The sequence below is a fragment of the Ranitomeya imitator genome, chromosome 6, assembly GCF_032444005.1.
Source record: "Ranitomeya imitator isolate aRanImi1 chromosome 6, aRanImi1.pri, whole genome shotgun sequence".
Lineage (NCBI taxonomy): Eukaryota > Metazoa > Chordata > Amphibia > Anura > Dendrobatidae > Ranitomeya > Ranitomeya imitator.
Genome location: NC_091287.1, coordinates 504,812,004 through 504,831,028, shown reverse-complemented (window position 1 = coordinate 504,831,028; position 19,025 = coordinate 504,812,004). Strand labels below are relative to the sequence as shown.

The window sequence follows — 19,025 nt, the reverse complement described above, 5'->3', positions numbered from 1 at the left end:
TATTCCGAGGGCCATCGTACTATTCCGAGGGCCATCATAGTATTCTGAGGGCCATTGTACTATTCCGAGGGCCATCGTACTATTGTGAGGGCCATCGTAGTATTCTGAGGGCCATCGTACTATTCCGACAGCCATCGTACTATTCCGAGAGCCATCATACTATTCCGAGGGCCATTGTAGTGTTCTGAGGGCCATCGTAGTATTCCGAGGGCCATTGTAGTAATCTGACAGCCATCATACTATTCCGAAGGCCATCATACTACTCCGAGGGCAATCATAGTATTCCGAGGGCCATTGTAGCTTTCTGAAGGCCATCGTACTATTCCAGGGGCCATTGTACTATTCCATGATGAGGGCCATCATAGTAGTCAAAGAGCCATCATAGTAGTCAGAGGGCCATTGTGGTATTTCGAGGGCCATCATATCATTCTGAGGACCATCTTAATATTCTGGGGGCCATCATTGCATTCTGAGGACCATCTTACTATTCTGAGGGCCATCTTAGTATTCCGAAGGCCTTTGCAGTATGGATACTGAACGTAACAACAATCACTGTATGAGTCTTTATAGATTTAAGTTTGATTCAGCTAGTGTAGTGTGGCATCAGCACCAAAAAATTTCCAAACCTGAAATGAATGACTTGTCAATAAAGACAAATTCTCATGCGTAAAAAAAAAAAAAAGCTTGATATTGGCTGATGCTTACCCTGCTGACATTGAGATAACGGTGCAATATATTAATGGAGATAAAAGTTTCTCCACCAAAAGATCAAACTTGTCAAGACCCATTTAGACAAGGCGATCACTCCCAGGAGGAACACTTGTTCCCAATTATTGATAATGTGTGCAACCTGTAAAGCGCTGCAGAATATGTTAGCGCTATATAAAAATAAAGATTATTATTATTATTATTGGCCTGTCTAAAAAATCCGGCAAACACCTGACAAATGAGCAAAGGTTTAATGCATGCTTAAAGGGCATAAAGTGTATCTGTTAGCAGAACCAACCCTCCTAAGGCCTCATTCACATGTCCGTAGTTCTCATACGCTTTGCTCATATGGTTTTCAAGGAGAGAACTTGTATCTGTTAGGCTACTTTCACACTTGCATTGTTTGGCCTCTGTCGCAATGCGTCGTTTTGGGAAAAAAACGCATCCTGCAAATGTGCCCGCAGGATACGTTTTTTTCCCATAGACTTGTACTGCCGACGGATCACAAGGTATGGCATCATAAGTCGCATCCGTCGTGCACTGCATGCGTCGTGTTTTGGCGGACCGTCGTCACGAAAAAAAAAACGTTCAAGGGAACGTTTTTTTCGTACGTCGGATCCTGCATTTCCTACCGCGCATGCGCGGCCAAAACTCCGCCCCCTCCTCCCCAGGACTTTAGAATGGGCAGCGAATGCGTTGAATAACTGCATCCGCTGCCCGTGTTGTGCCGGATTTTCACAACGGCCGTCGGTACATCGCGCCGACGCTTAGCGACGGCTGCGTACCGACGCAAGTGTGAAAGTAGCCTTATAGTCTTTGGGGCCAGTCACATGTCCGTGATTTCTTGCAGACCGAGCGTTCCATGCAAAAATGTAGCGACACATCAGATTTTGATACGCTCAAAATCAGCAACATTAGTCCAGGAAAAAAAAATCGGACCACACTTGGATGACATCGGAGTGCGGTCTGATCGTCTTGAAAGGAGAAGATGGAGAAACTTTTTTTTTTTTTACAACTGATGATACTTGGACCAAATTCTGATTAAAAAAAATTGGTCCGTTTTTTTCGTACGTTGAAAATACTGACGAGTGAATGAGGCCTAAGCCATCTACATGGGCATGCAGATAGTAGAAAGTTGAATCAAAAGATCCATTTAATAACTACAATCTAATGAATGGTTTTGGAGAAATCCACGTTTTTTTTAAATATGTAAATGAGCTGAAATGATCTCTGTTCCAGAGTGCGATCTTTCCTAAAGATTTTTTCAGCTCATTTACATAGTTGAAAAATATGGATTTCTCAGGAACCATTCACTGGATCGCAGATATCAAGGTATCATTTAATTCGTGTTCTATGACCTACATGCCCATGTAGATGGCTTAGGAGGATCGATCCTACTGACAGATTCCCTTTAAAAATCATTGTTCTCGGCAGCACATCATCCTGTGTAAACGGTACATGTGCTGCCGATAACAATGGTTCCGCAGACAACTATCTAAATTGTATGGAGGCTTTCAAATTTGTCAAGAAGAAATTGTAAGACCGGCCATCCTCTGCCCATCAAAAGGGCTGCCATTCTGCACTTGGTAAGGCAGCATTTTCTGACGTCCTTCATTAGAACAGAGGTTCAGAAAGTAAATGTAGTTTTAGTAGGGGGCTCCAGTAAGAATAATGTTTAATATTATGTGACAGATGCACACAAGATGATCTCATTGGTGGTGTCTGATCTTCAGAACCAAAGTCCTCTAAGTATTGGTAGCACCAGACTCTGAAAATACCACTTGGTTGACTGTAGGTGCGGGGTCATTTTCTAGAGAGATGCTCCATTGTTCTTTAAAGGGAACCTGTCACCTGAATTTGGCGGGACCGGTTTTCGGTCATATGGGCGGAGTTTTCGAGTGTTTTATTCACCCTTTCCTTACCCGCTGGCTGCATGCTGGCCGCAATATTGGATTGAAGTTAGTTCTCTGTCCTCCGTAGTACACGCCTGCGCAAGGCAATCTTGCCTTGCGCACGCGCAGTATGCTTTGCCCAACTGCGGGCAAAGCCGAAAAGCATTAGTGCACATGCGCTGGCGGACTATGTCCCGAAACACAGCGACATACGTCCGGGACATAGTGCGCCGGAGCATGCGCACTAATGCTTTTCGGCTTTGCCCGCAGTTGGGCAAAGCATACTGCGCGTGCGCAAGGCAAGATTGCCTTGCGCAGGCGTGTACTACGGAGGACAGAGAACTAACTTCAATCCAATATTGCAGCCAGCATGCAGCCAGCGGGTAAGGAAAGGGTGAATAAAACACCCGAAAACTCCGCCCATATGACCGAAAAATGGTCCCGCCAAATTCAGGTGACAGGTTCCCTTTAAGGATGTAAAAGCTCAAAGCTAAAGAATATACCGTAATCTCATTATAGGGTCTTTCATTTTGTAATCAGTCAAGATATAAGATCAAACATCACCCTTGTGATCTTCTGACACGTACCTACAGCATCACATATCGGAAAATCATCTTCACCCTTGTCGATTTCCTTGGCAATAATATGGGCCTACACATTCGTAGTGATACATTCCTTTTAAAGCGGACGTGTCACCAATCTTGACACATTAGTTTTAGTAAATTCTTATAACCTCGATAAAAGAAAAACAATTCTGGAACATATACTCCTTTGTTTTTTCTGTTCTTCCATTATTTCTCCTAGTGATGTATGAATTAAATTGCCAATTGGGTGTTGCCAGCTGGAGGTCTGTCCGGTCCTACTCTGACACTGGCCAATCACTGCTGAGTGTGGTGACACACCCTTTTCACAAGGTAACATCCAGTTGGCAATTAGTTCATACATTTCTAGGTGAAACAATGGCGGAATGGCACAAAACGGCGTTGGAAGAAAAGATGATCTAGAATTGTTATTTCATGGGGAATACAAGTTTTCGCTAAAATAGACAGGTCAGGAGGGCGGACAGGTTCTCACTAAACAAACAATATGTCACCTTTCTTAACAAATATAAAGCATAAAAGTGGCTGTTCCAAAACCTGGCATGCATGTATTTGTAGTTCTCGCTGCCAATATGCCATTATTGCATTATTGGGGCAGCGTCGGGCGACCTGCTGTATGTTCAGGGAAATTTAACAGTAGAAACAGAATATTACATCTAACCATTCACAGCAAAATCAGCAACGTTGGTAAGTATTAACCTTTTAAGAGCTCATTCAGACATCCGTTTTTCGCGCAAGAATGCTATTCATGTTTTTTACGGACAGCACTTTGTACTCGTGATAATCTATGGATCCGTAATTTCTCGCGGACCGATCAGTTAGCGTAAAATCGCGTAGACATGTTCTGATCTACAATGCAAGCCTATGGGTCCGTGAAAAAATAAAAAAAATCGGACTTAGATGGCATATGAGTGAGGTCCGATTTTCACTGACTCTCACATAGGAGAAGGTGGAGAAACTTTTCTTTTCTCTTCACATACGAGAAAAAACTGTTGACACTCGGCCCACACTGTAATCAAGGTCTGATCAAAATAATCGTTTTTTTGCGTGCGGGAGAAAAAACGAATGTCTGAATGAGGCTTAATTATGGAAGATTACCTAAAGTAGGCTTCTGACGGTAAACACCCCTATCTTACCTTTTATACAGGACAGACTCCACAGACACAAGGCACCAAACAACCAAACACTGCCACAGGGGTACATGCAATACAGGCTCACATGTGCAACAATGGTAGAATCCATCAGCCGGGGAGGGTATGGGTAACAGTCATGTCTCCTTGCTATAAACAGGGGTCTACTCCAGGACGATGCTAGCTTTACGACATGGGGCTGGACAGGACTATGCGCCGTATTAAGCCAATGTGAATTCTGGGTTAAAACAGTAGAAAAACGCAAAAATGATCTTTCCCTCCCTCAACAACTAAGGAAACAAAGAACTGGACTTGTTTCGCTTCGACTTTCAGGACTTATTTTCTCAGGGTAATGGTAGGGGATTTTCCTGTGGTGTGAATTTTAAAGGGAACCTGTCACCTTATTCTTGCTGCCCAAGCCGCGGGCAGTATGAACCAAAGCCTGGCGGGAACCATAGACAGAGGTAAGTCCAACGCTTCACCCAGCGCCACTACATCTATAATTTATCACTCATGGTTAATACCACCATAAAAATGCAATAAGTGCTGGGTAGTTTCCCCACCAAGTCACCAAGAAATGACTGTAGTAAAAATTCTGTCCGGCGCACGAGCGGGGTACGTAAAACGGTTCTAGAAAAAATGGCAGATTCTTCATATTATGTGAATGGAATTTTTTTTTAAATTTTAATAAAAAAAAAATCGCTATAAATCTGTTCTTAGAATGTTTTTCCTAGTCATGTACATTCCTCGGTAAAGACCCCTTGGCGCTTCCGATTGCACCGATCAGCCGTTACCAGCAAGACCATATAGAAAATGTGTCCACTGTGCCCTTTCCTATCTGGGACAAGAAAGACTCAGAGCTTGTCCCCATCCCATCTATGGGCTTGGACTAGTTGGTCCTCTTCATCTGCTAACATTATAGAAGTCGTGAGGAAGTGCAGTATCCATTGTTGGTGGCCACCATTAGCTTGGGCCTCCTTCTTCGTGGGCTCCATAGTAGCATCTGCCTCCAAGTTACTAGTCATTGTAAATTTTCCAAATGTACGGTACACCTTGTCAAGACTTTTCTAAAGGATGTGAAATCAGAAACAGTTAAACATATTCCCTCCTCCAATGGTGCCCATGCATTGGACTGGTTTATAGCTTTAGTTTTTTCCTGGATAAAAGCGGTCTCCTTCACCATTCATGACCCTTCTAGATAATGGGACCCCTCCAATTCATCATGTCAGAGGCCTTCAAGTGAAGCAGTCATGAGGGATAAGTCATTTCGCACATCCCCTTGGCTACGGTACCCTGTCCTGCTAAAGATTTTTACTTAAAGTCGTTGTCCAGCAAGAAAAAAAAACTAAATATGCTTGTGCCAATGGAAAAAAAATGTGCGTAATATATATTTTAGCCCCAGTTTTCCCATTACACTTTTGAATATGTTCAGACACAGAAAGGAAACTCCGCCGACTCTCCATGTTGGAATATGTCTAGTGATACTTTCAATAGTCCACTCTCTACGCATAGTCATGTCAGAGAAGGGGGTTAGGAAGTGTCCAACATCCAGATCCCTGGCTGGAGAACTACTTTTGAGGTGCATCTAAAATCTTCAAGTAATCCCTTGTTACTAAAGACTCCCATACAGATTAAACTAAAGCTGGCCAAACTCTCCAATATCGGGATCGGGCAACAATCTTAAATGAATTTTGGCCTCTCGACTCTTCCCCGACAAATGAGGTAGAGGGAGAAAAGGATCCTGAATTTTATCAGTCTACCTTTGTTCTCCATGAGATAAGTTGCCACCAAGCAATGTCTCTCTCAAGGGGACATAGGTGTTGGCTAAATGATCATATGACGGACGGATAACTAATGTGTATGGCGGTCTTTAGAAGAACAGGACAATTGATTTCACCCGGTAAACAACAGTTTACCATCTCATGAACATTGGTTCTGTTGACAAAATGGCCATGATTCAACATTGATACTTGGAAAAATGTTTTCAAAATTTGCTGCCTTGAAATGATACAATACTACAGTCACAATAAAAAACACAAATCAGAAAGGCATAAAGCAATCTCATATGTGCATGAGACAAACCCTCAGAGGTTCAAAACACAATTCTAAATAGATGACTGAGCAAAATGTACATAGCTGCCCCCTGCCGGTAGTCATAGTGTGTATGGAGCCTACAATAATCGTATTGTGACGGCATACAGGCCCATAGACAACCTAAGTATTAGGCTCTGCTCACAAACGAAAATCATTACGCATTGCCAGATCTTCTACATCAGGGGTCCCCAACTCCAGTCCTCAAGGCCCACCAACAGGTCATGTTTTCAAGATTTCCTTTGCATTGCACAGGTGATGCAATTATTACCTGGGCAAGACTAAGGAAATCCTGAAAACATGACATGTTGGTGGGCCTTGAGGACTGGAGTTGGGGACCCCTGTTCTACATGACTGATACCGCCGGCGCCCAATATAGCCCACAAACTGTGACCGTACTCAAAAAACCCACTTGTAGGTGTCTGTCATTTTAATGGGAAAAATAGCGCGGTATGATACAGAAAAAAGAATGGAGACCCTGAACCTCTTTTACTAGAATCTGGATGAATTCAATACTAACAGTGATGAGCGGACATGCTGGAATAAGGTGTTATCTGAGCATGCTCGGGTGCTAACCGAGAGTCATCGGCGTGCTCGAAAAATATGTTCAAGTCTCCGCGCCTGCAGGCCTCATTGCTGTTCGAGAGCTGCAACACGTGCAGGTCTGTCTGTTTGACTACAATACCAGAAACAGCCAAAGGAAAAGAGTAAACCCCCCTCCCTAATCTTAAACAACCCTTTTAGCGCCCCTATGAGTTACTATTAAAATGGAAAAATTCAAATGGACGGAAAGGTCTGGGATGAAAGCAGAGTCATCCTAAGAGTATACAATTCTAGGAGATGCGTGTGTGCTGCGCTGCTGGTCGGTAGGAAATATATCCAGAGAGTCCGGGGTATTATGAAATAAGTGCGGTTTTATGCTCAACGCGTTTCGCAGTATCTATAGCTTCATCATCAGGAGAAACCACGGAATGAAACCAAGTATCTATAACTTCTTCATCAGGAGAAACCACGGAATGAAACAAAGTATCTATAACTTCATCATCAAGAGAAACCACGGAATGAAACCAAGTATCTATAACTTCATCATCAGGAGAAACCACGGAATGAAACCAAGTATCTATATATTCATCATCAGGAGAAACCACGGAATGAAACCAAGCATCTATATCTTCATCATCAGGAGAAACCATGGAATGAAACCAAGTATCTATAACTTCTTCATCAGGAGGAACCACGGAATGAAACAAAGTATCTATAACTTCATCATCAGGAGAAACCACGGAATGAAACCAAGTATCTATATCTTCATCATCAGGAGAAACCATGGAATGAAACCAAGCATCTATAACTTCATCATCAGGAGAAACCACGGAATGAAACCAAGTATATATATCTTCATCATCAGGAGAAATCATGGAATGAAACCAAGTATCTATAACTTCGTCATCAGGAGAAACCATGGAATGAAACCAAGCATCTATAACTTCATCATCAGGAGAAACCACGGAATGAAACCAAGTATCTATATCTTCATCATCAGGAGAAACCATGGAATGAAACCAAGCATCTATAACTTCATCATCAGGAGAAACCACGGAATGAAACCAAGTATCTATAACTTCATCATCAGGAGAAACCACGGAATGAAACCAAGTATCTATATATTCATCATCAGGAGAAACCACGGAATGAAACCAAGCATCTATAACTTCATCATCAGGAGAAACCACGGAATGAAACCAAGTATCTATAACTTCTTCATCAGGAGGAACCACGGAATGAAACAAAGTATTTATAACTTCATCATCAGGAGAAACTACGGAATGAAACCAAGTATCTATATATTCATCATCAGGAGAAACCACGGAATGAAACCAAGTATCTATAACTTCATCATCAGGAGAAACCACGGAATGAAACCAAGTATCTATAACTTCTTCATCAGGAGAAACCACGGAATGAAACAAAGTATCTATAACTTCATCATCAGGAGAAACCACGGAATGAAACCAAGTATCTATAACTTCATCATCAGGAGAAACCACGGAATGAAACCAAGTATCTATATATTCATCATCAGGAGAAACCACGGAATGAAACCAAGCATCTATAACTTCATCATCAGGAGAAACCACGGAATGAAACCAAGTATCTATAACTTCATCATCAGGAGAAACCACGGAATGAAACCAAGTATCTATAACTTCATCATCAGGAGAAACCACGGAATGAAACCAAGTATCTATAACTTCTTCATCAGGAGAAACCACGGAATGAAACCAAGTATCTATAACTTCTTCATCAGGAGATACCACAGAATGAAACAAAGTATCTATAACTTCTTCATCAGGAGAAACCATGGAATGAAACAAAGTATTTATAACTTCATCATCAGGAGAAACCACGGAATGAAACAAAGTATCTATAACTTCATCATCAGGAGAAACCATGGAATGAAACCAAGTATCTATAACTTCTTCATCAGGAGAAACCACGGAATGAAACAAAGTATTTATAACTTCATCATCAGGAGAAACCACGGAATGAAACAAAGTATCTATAACTTCATCATCAGGAGAAACCACGGAATTAAACAAAGTATCTATAACTTCATCATCAGGAGAAACCACGGAATGAAACAAAGTATCTATAACTTCATCAGGAGATACCACAGAATGAAACCAAGTATCTATAACTTCATCATCAGGAGAAACCACAGAATGAAACCAATTATCTATAACTTCATCATCAGGAGAAACCACGGAATGAAACAAAGTATCTATAACTTCATCAGGAGATACCACAGAATGAAACCAATTATCTATAACTTCATCATCAGGAGAAACCACGGAATGAAACAAAGTATCTATAACTTCATCATCAGGAGAAACCACGGAATGAAACCAAGTATCTATAACTTCATCAGGAGAAACCACGGAATGAAACCAATTATCTATAACTTCATCATCAGGAGAAACCACGGAATCAAACAAAGTATCTATAACTTCGTCATCAGAAGAATCCACAGAAACTTTCTGTGGTTCTTCTACTGAACAGGTTATAGATACTTTGAAACGAGTTGAGACTAAAACCGCAATTATTTCACAATCCTCTGGATTCTCTGTATTTTTCTATTTCCTAGCAGCACAGCACACCTGCATCTCCTACAATTGATTTCTACATTGTATCCCCCGCCCTGCGGAGCAGCAGCAGCTGGATTGATATCTTGAGCCCCCTAAAGTGTAGAGCTTTCCACCAACATCACCAAGTGACCACTTCTGCATCACCATAAAATGTGGATGTCTGGAGTTTGCCCTATTGCGCTTGTTTGTCCTCCAGGTTTCCCTCAGTCTAAAAGATTTAACACTTTACAAAACAGCTGCAAAAGGTTTTACGACACCTAATATTAGCCATTGAATATGAAGACATACGTGAAGAATGGTACACTATGTGCTCTATGCAATTATCACACAAGGGGAAATCCGTGGTCCAGCTGTATAATATGAGGGGTGATTAGCGTACTGGCTGCATCCAGCTTCCCAAATGTTAACATAACTTGTAAGAGCAATCAAAGAGACTACACAAAACAAATGCAACACACGGAGGAAGAAGACAGAGGGGGCTCTATGTGAAACCAGATGCAATTATTAATGGAAGGTCAACTAAAAGCAACCAAGACTTGGTGATTCTTCCGTCTTTACAACATAGGTGCCAACTTCTGCTATTTCAGGAGACACCATGTTTCCATTTGCATCTGTTTCCAAAAAAAAGCCCCAACCCCGCCAGAAAAAAAATATTTCATTATCCACTGCTTTTCTATCACACTACTCTGTACTTACCCTTGAGACTCAGCTGAACCATTGACTACATGATCAGCCCACGCACTTGCACCATTGTATAACCTTTACCATGCAGCCAGAATGAAAAATAAAAAGTGTTAAAACGGCAAACAAAATATGAACACGAAATGGCGTGAAATTATAAAAACTTCTCAAAGCAGCAAAATACTAAATGAAAGTCACATTTCTTGCTTTTTCTAGTGATTGTGGACTTTAATTAAATCTCAACATCATAAATAGGTAAAAGCAATCAACTTTACATTGTACTTCTTATTAAAAATCCTCTCAAGAATGGAGGGATCTTAGGCCCTTAGTTTACAGTGGGCTGTTAGCGGTGGCTGATCTTAGGTAATAAGTGCAGCATTGACAAGCTCTTTGCTATCCAGCTTGTAAGCGCTCCTCTAAAGCCATGAAGATTGCTGGATACTGCCAGCTTCAGTGTCCTGTGCTCCTCAGATGCGGTCTTCTACCCATTGTGAATATTGCAAACTTTGTTAAAGGGTCAGGCACTGACTTATAGAATAGCTGCTTACAATGGGCAGCGCTAGAAATATTGGCCCCGATTCATCAAAGCAATTTTGCAAGAATTCCGTTTTCAATTGCTTTGAAAAGTTGCTAAATGTTTATGCAGCTTGAAGTTGCTCAAAAATGTTGTAAATTTTTGGTGTTTTCATGCCAGTTTCTCCAAGCTCCACCAAAATGGGAGCTGGGGCTGGATTGGGCGTGACATAACTGCTTGACTAATTCATGAAGAGCATTCCTTCTGCCAGGGATCTTACTCCAGTCTATGGCTGGAGTAAGATTTGTGGCTAGTTTTAAGGAGACACACACCATTTGTCAGACCCTTCCGAATATGAATCAGAAGCGTCTGAATCCAATACACCCTCTTATCAAGGCCAATACTAAAAATCACCATTCTTCATGAAACGATGCCAGTGTTCTTCCTTCCAGGAGAGAGTTGAAGAGTTATTTCCATCTTCCTAAATGATGAGTATTGTCAGATAGTGCTTGCAAAAAGAAGTAGTTTTACAATTTACTGCTTATTAAAATTTTCAGCCATTCTTAAGATAAACACTTTTTTTTCCTGTTTACAATTCATTGCCCAGGAGACCGACCACCGCTGTTACTGCTATACTGCATAACATGGGCAGTGCTTAGAAAGTTTTTTTCTATTGAGCTTGTAAGCACAGTCTTGAAGCTGACCACGACTATAGCGCGCTGCTACCTCCTAATCTTTAGCCCAGCTTCAGCACAGGGCTTACAAGCTAAACAGGAGCGGTGGTGGTCGGTGTCCTAGGCAACAACCTGTACACAAAAGAGAAACAAAGTGTCATATCTCAGGAATGGCTTAAAATGTAATAATCAGAAAATTGTAAAATTCCTTGAATTTACAAGCATTATCCAATATCAAATGATGGGAAAAACTCTATAATTTACATGCAATGTTTTCAAAACATTACACACATGCTTCCTATACTAAGCGCTGAATAGGGGACCCCCCCTACATCCCTATATGACTTAACACAGTACAAGGAAATCCTCTAAGTTAGTGATGACACCAATGATCAGGGAGGTATCAGCCCCATCATCATATTCTGTATACACGGTATAGTATGGATTTTGGAATGTTCGTTATTCCACAATATTAAAGAGGTTTTCCACTATTTGGGCAACCCCTTCTCAATCAGTATGTTTGCCTTCCCCCCCCCCCCCAGTAAAATAGAAACACCTATACTCCCCTTTGGTGCCGGAGCTGTTCCAGCAGTATCGGCAGTGTTACTCCCAGGGCTCGCTTGACATTGTTATGTCATACAATCCCTGCGGCCAATCAATGGTGGCGAGCGAAGACAAGCAGCAGTTCTCACTTCCTGATTGGCTGCAGGGATCGTGTGATGTAACAATGTCAAGCGAGCCCCGCGAGGAAGAGTGCCGTCACAGCAGGTGAAGAGGGGCAAACATAGGGACTGGAAAGGGAATCCACTTTAACCCCTTCATGACCGGAGGTATTTTCGTTTTTGTTTTTTGCTCCACTTCTTTCCAGAGCCATAACTTCTTTTTTTTTTTCTGTCAATATGGTCATGTGAGGGCTTGTTTTTTGTGGGACGAGTTGTACTTTTGAACGACACCATTGGTGTTAACATATCGTGTGCTGGAAAAGAAGAAAAAATTCCAAGTGCGGTGAAATTGCAAAAAAAGTGCAATCCCACACTTGTTTTTTTGTTTTGCTTTGTTACTAGGTTCACTAAATGCTAAAACTGACCTGCCATTATGATTCTCCAGGTCATTACAAGTTCATAGACACCAAACATGTCTAGGTTCTTTTTTATTTAAGTGGTGAAAAAAATTACAAAGTTTGTTTTAAAAAAAAAACAACAAAAATTGCGCCATTTTCCGATGATACCCGTAGCGTCTCCATTTTTCATGATCTCAGGTTGGGCGAGGGCTTATTTTTTGCGTGCCGAGCTGATGTTTTTAATGATACTATTTTGGTGCAGATACAATCGTTTTATCAGGGTGACATCAGATCTGTCTAGGTGTCCCTTCGTGTTGCACTTAGCCTTTCCTACCGTAAAAAAAAGCAATCGTGTGCATGAAATTTCTGAAATCTTTTTTTCTGGTACTGTAAAAAGCAGCTTTCAATTTGCATTAAAAAAAACGCTGCAAAAAGGCAACGTGTGAACCTAGCCTTACTCTCCTCTCAATATGGAAGACACGAGTACTTTGTTGAACGGGCGTCGGGAGGAATATAGCATCAGCCCACAGTTATTGAAGGTGCAGGTCCAGATCAGGTGTGACCCTAGTAAAGTAATACACTGTAACCCATGTTTGTTATAGATTATCACATTTAACATAAGCGTCTATAAATCATATCAATCTTCAATGCAAAGTATACAGCGAGCTTATAACTACGTCTGTGGAGCAGGTGCAAATACCTTTCAGGCGAAGGGGAAGGTTCATTGCAATGTGAATTAGGCACTCGTCTCTCTTGTCTAGTTCTCCTAAACAGAGAACAAATGGCAGAGTTTTTTTCAACACGTCTAAATGTATTCCTTAGAGAAATCTATTCCATGCATTTCTTTGAATTGCAGATTGTTAAAGTCAATGTAGCGTTCTGCATCCTATTTACAAAAGCCTTGTAACGCTATATAGTACAAAGCCTGTTACGGGTGGGGCGAGGGGCAACGGAAAGTAGGCGCAGAGAATAGAGAAATAGGTGGGAGTCCAAAAGAGCATAACCAAAACTCTTGGTGACAGCTCAGAATTATCATCCGTAGGGGTCCTTAGGCCACCACCAAGTGCTATAATGACACTGTGGGACTGAGGTACCAAGGGCTCGACAGTGGGGGCACATTGTTCATTACCATTACCTGACCCTTGTTCACAAAATTTGCCTACACTATAATAAACTGGGTAGTTGAATGATGAGACACTGCCCTTGTCTGGACAGGTTTCATTAAAGGGCCACTACTTATTTTTATCGATGGCCATCAATATCTGATCGGTGGGGGTACAACACCCGGCAACCTCAATAACCAGAGGTTACCAGTGCCGGCCAGAAATTCTCGGCTGCTGTTGGAATAGAGCAATTCCATCATTTCTATAGTGATTGCAGCCGGGTATTGCAGATCCCCAACTCATAAGAATGGATCTGGATAAATACAGTATACCCGGCTGCGATCACTATCGTTTTGACAGAGCTGCTGTGCTCCACCAGCATCCGAGAACTTCCAGTCATCTGATAGACAGCAATGTTGGGTGACACAACCCAACCGATCAGATATTGATGGTCTATGATAAGAATAAGCCATTAAAAAAAAGTAGTGGCCTATCTGTTTTAAGTGTACTGTGCCAAACACTGCTCATGTAGAAGAGTAGAGGCCCACTCGTGCACTGGGGCCCACAGGGTGGATTCATCTGCTCCCCTGAGGACAAGCCGAACCTTTATAATGGAGTAGCAGAAGATGTGCCCTTTGATTTTTTTGCCCTGATTTTGCCACTACTACAAACATCAGTGGAAGATGAAGAATGGATGTGGATTATGTCCATTTTTTTGGGCACTTGTATACTGCATGCATGACACATGGCTGTCAGCTAGACACATCGTGGTACATGGTTAGTCCAAAACTGCTCATTAAACCATTCTTTTTGAGGTCTACAGAACTTTGGTGAGCAATTATCATTTTAGACAACAAGGATACGAATCTAGGATCTCAAAAGGGTTGTCCGTGAGTTTACAGTCTTACCAAACTTTTAAATATTGTTTTTAAATCTTATGTATATATATATTTGCGCTGGAGGTCCCAATAAGTTAAAAAAGACAAATAGTAACAAGGCTATCCGCATGAGGTAATATCTCTCATACCATGTCCAAACAATTACCTTATTTACGTCTTATTATCCTTCATCCATGTAGTCCAAACAATTAACAGGTGTTCCCATATATATGCATGTTACTGCAATCTCCCAACTGTATACACAGCAGTAGCTTTTCCTGAAATGTGTGAGGAAAGGGTGTACAACCTGTCCCGGCCGGTGACAGTCACCCCTTACCTCACAGGCGATACTCCCGGTTCTTCAGCGGTAAGACCACACTTCCACAGGCTAGTTCCCGGCGATGATTCCGGATCCACAGGCTAGTTCCCGGCGGTGATTCCGGAACTTCAGCGGTGAAACCGCGCTTCTCCAAGCAAGTTGCCGGCGAGGTGCAGTGAAGCTGCAGGACCTCGCGTGACGTCACATGCACGTGATGATACACGTGATCGGCTGACGGAATGCACCTAGGACCAAAAAGCTCATCCAACGCGTTTCGGAGTCGGCAGACTCCTTCAGGGATGGTCCGGTGCATCATAGAGGTGCTTTTATATCATACAGTGGGTGGAAGCGCTAGGTCTATTTATTAAAAGCAAAAAGTTCAATCTCGCTGTTCAGTCCGTTTGGGATTAGTGTATTCATTTCAAAAATCCACCTGCTCTCCTCTCTTGACATCTGATAAATGTTTTTTTTCACTTTTTTGATGCCAGTAACCACAATATCCTCCACTGAACCCCCATGATATTCCTCAAAATGTTGTGATAGGGGGTGTCCCGCAAACTTTTTACTAATATTGCGTAGATGTTGCCCAATACGTACGCTCATAGGTCTTATAGTACGGCCTATATATAATTTCCCACACGGGCACTTTATGCCATAAATTACTCCTCGAGTAGAGCAAGTTATAAAGTCCTTAATTTCTGCTTCATTATCTTTAGCAGTAATGCTTAATTGTTTTTTCGTGTTTAGTTTCCTACACGGTAGACATTTTTTACATGGAAAAAACCCGGACGGGGCTTTTGATGTAAACGGCAATATGGATGGCACAGGTTTGCGAACCGATGGGGCTATTAAAATGCCCAAAGCCTTGTTAATATTTGTCTTTTTTAACTTATTGGGACCTCCAGCGCAAATATATATATTACATATAGTTGCCTGTGTTTTTTTACACTTTACCCCAGACATTGTGGTAGTTATGTCCGTTTATTTGCAACAGGAGGATAATTAAATAATAACCCTTTGTGCAGCGCCCTTAGTTGTTTCTATATTTTGTTTTTAAATCTTGTAGATTCTCAAAAGGGAATTGACAAAAATGATCTATACATATGTTAGTGGTTACTTTTATGGAGCAGTCAGAAGGTCGCATAAACTTGACCAAGATTGGAACACAATGCTTGGAATTACTGGCGGCTCTCCTGAACCCAGCACGATAGCTTCATGTATTTCTATGCAGTTATGTTCGGGTCAGACAAGCCGCCAAGCAAACCAAGCATTGAATTTCGATCTCAGTCCGATTTATATGGCAGCCTGACTGCACCCTAGTGAAAATAATTGGTGGAGAAATGTTGAGTTTGATGGAGATATGTAACCATTGTGTATACAGTATACTGTTTTGTCTAGTGTGCCCTTAAAGAGATTAAATATATAATTTAACTTTGGACTGCTCTTTTATCTCGAGCCACGAATCCACATGTCAGTGTTCTCGGTTTTAACTTCACATGCTACCAGGGATGGTTGCTGTCCCGATATAATCATGTTAATGGATCGGGCTTATACCTAACGAGGAACTGGTGGCATTCTTGCCGGGATGGCAGAGCTCTGTTTCACTGGTGCTAGTGAAATGAGCCTTTCAGCCTGTCAGGTTTGTGAGAGAGTGTGGTGCCATATCAGCCACAGAGTGGGCCACCTTATCCCACTCCACGTTCCTCCCTGGGCCCATGTGAACAGGAGATGTCTGTGTAAAACTGTGCCAAACTGACCTTACGTGTCTCCACGGAGTGCGGAATGTCAAGTTGGTGCAAGTGAGGAGACCGTACTGTGTGATCCCACCGACGTAATGGTGATGTCAGGTGGGGTGGCGAGGTGCAGGTTCTTCACATGTGGTGGCAGTGGTGGGATCTGGTGTGATCTCTTCAGTGCCATCCTTCACATGTGGGAGCATGGTGGGATTGAGATAATAGTATGAATGTGGTGCCCATACACTCACACACTAAAGATTACCAGAAGCAGCTTTTTGCCGTGGGGGTCTTAAGATAAGCTTGGCACTAGACAGTCCGAGTGCAAATACTGTAAGGTTTTTTGTGTGCATCAGATTGCAGCTCTGTGTCAGTGACCAAAGATTGCATGGATGGCCGGTGGCACCAGGGGCAGAGCCAAGGAGATGGCCAATGCTGTGGATGGTGGGGAGAAGGTGGAAGACGATGTTGCTGAAGCAGAGGGGGAGTTCAGCCCAGGCTCCCCAATGAGCCAGTCACCGGTGGTCAGTCCCAAAGTGGGCCGCTCACGACATGCCCACCCCTACAGCCAGGCAGGCTCGGATACTCTCCTGCAAGCTGCTCAGATTCAAGGCCGGAGACAAGGCCACCTATGAGACCCTCATGGCAGCTGCAGGATGTCGCCAAGAAGCTGCAGAACGTCAGTGTGAACGCAAGCACCAGAGACAAATGCTTCAGCTCCAGCCAGAGACCCCTGCCAGTCGCAAGTTCCCCAAGTTCTGGGTCCTGAAACTGCGAGCGGAAGACTTCCCCCTGCTGGACAAAGGAGGGCACTTGGACACTTTCTTACTGGCATTTGAATAAACTTGCAATCGATACCATCTGCCTGAGGACTAGTGGGTCCGATTCTTAACCCATCGCCTCCGGGGTAATGTCGTGGAAATTTTTGGGTACCCACCCAGAGAGACCACCCTGAGCTATGAGGACATCAAGCAGGCTCTGGTCCGGCAGTACGACGTGACCCCTGAGACACACCAGAAGATGCTCCAGAGGATGTAGCGGGGTCCTGCAGACAGCTGTCCCCATCCCAGAAATTGTCCACTGTTTTGTGGGTAGGTGGGGGCAGTGGGAGGTCCCTTGACAACTTTCAGCCCGTCACAATTTGTCAGGCAGTGACCATGGGACTGTGTGACACTGGAGCGGAGATGACTCTTGTGCGGCAAGAGCTGGTGTCCCCACAGGATTTGCTACCTGGTAAAAGCATCATTGTTTGGGGGATTCGAGAAGTCGATAGGCACTGCCCATTGCCTAATTGCATTTTGAATGGGGCGCTGCGAAGGAAGTGACAAAGTGGGGGAATCCTGGAATATTCCAGCTAGTGTTTTGCTTGTGACAGATTTGGAGCGACTAGTTTCCCAGTATGGTGGTCAGTGAACCCCCAAGGCCTGATCCTCCAAAGACCAACATAATGTCCACCCCTGTTGATGTCAATGTGATTAACATGCGTACTGATGGGGATGTGGGGGTGGGTGATGTACTGTGTCCCTCTCTCCTTGGGGAGGACGATAGCAAGCTGTAATAATGCTCTAAAGGCATACTGCTGGCATACTGGAACCAGTTGTTCTGTGAGGTTGTCATAAAAGGGACAGAGAGGGGGCAGGCAGCTGCGGAGAGGGAGCATGAAATTGAGGGCAGGGATGTCCCAGAAGTGGTAGGGTTCCCAGGTTCCTCCACAATGGGATGTCAGTGGGCCAGCTTAGTCAGTCTGGACCTGCGACTTGATCAGAAGCAGAGGAGAAGCAGGCACTACCTGCGGTTGACGAGGCCGTGACCACTGTCACGTGCAGTATTAGCACCGGGGCCCCTTTGGGGGCTGACCACTTACCCTCTTCCAACCAAAAGGCTGCTGGGTCAGACAGAGACCAGGATACAGGTCCCAGGAAACTGCCAGAAGATGTGGCAGTCTCGTCTATTCTGGCCACGTTCAGTCAGGGGTTTCAGGCGGCGTTGGAAACTGATGACAGCCTGAAAGCTCTCAAGGAGCAGGTGGCACAGGCTCCTTTAGACTCTGACCTCAAGAGGGTTGACTGGGACCAAGTACCGATGTTACAGCTAATAGTCCAGCAGAGTTCACCGGAGGCATGTACTAGGGACTGATAGTGGTACCCTATTCGTTAAGGGTGGAGTTGTTGCGGATTGCACACGAGATTCCAATGGCCAGACATCTATGGATGACTAAGACAAAGGCCAGGCTAGCCCAGCATTTCTACTGACAAAGCCAAGGATAGGGGCCAATGTGGCTGCCTATTGCCGTGCGCGGCACCAGTCAGAGAGTGGGGAAGGCGGGGCAGTGACTCAATGTGAGAGGACAAACCAGGTGGGTCAAAAGAGGTGGGTACTGGTCCCTGTTAAACAGGACAAGCTTCAGGCAGCCTGGTAAGCCCCATACCTTCTGCACCAGCAGCTTAACGTCATATTGTCTCTAGTCACCATGGTCCACGCCCTGGGAAGGACTTCA

At 43.4% G+C, this 19,025-nt stretch overlaps 1 protein-coding gene across 19 annotated transcripts in view; it reads right to left on the bottom strand.

Moving 5' to 3' along the window:
• Window positions 1–19,025, bottom strand: part of RIMS2 (regulating synaptic membrane exocytosis 2) — a 736,866-nt gene that overhangs the window by 177,132 nt on the left and 540,709 nt on the right. The gene's annotated exons all lie outside the window — the stretch shown is intronic.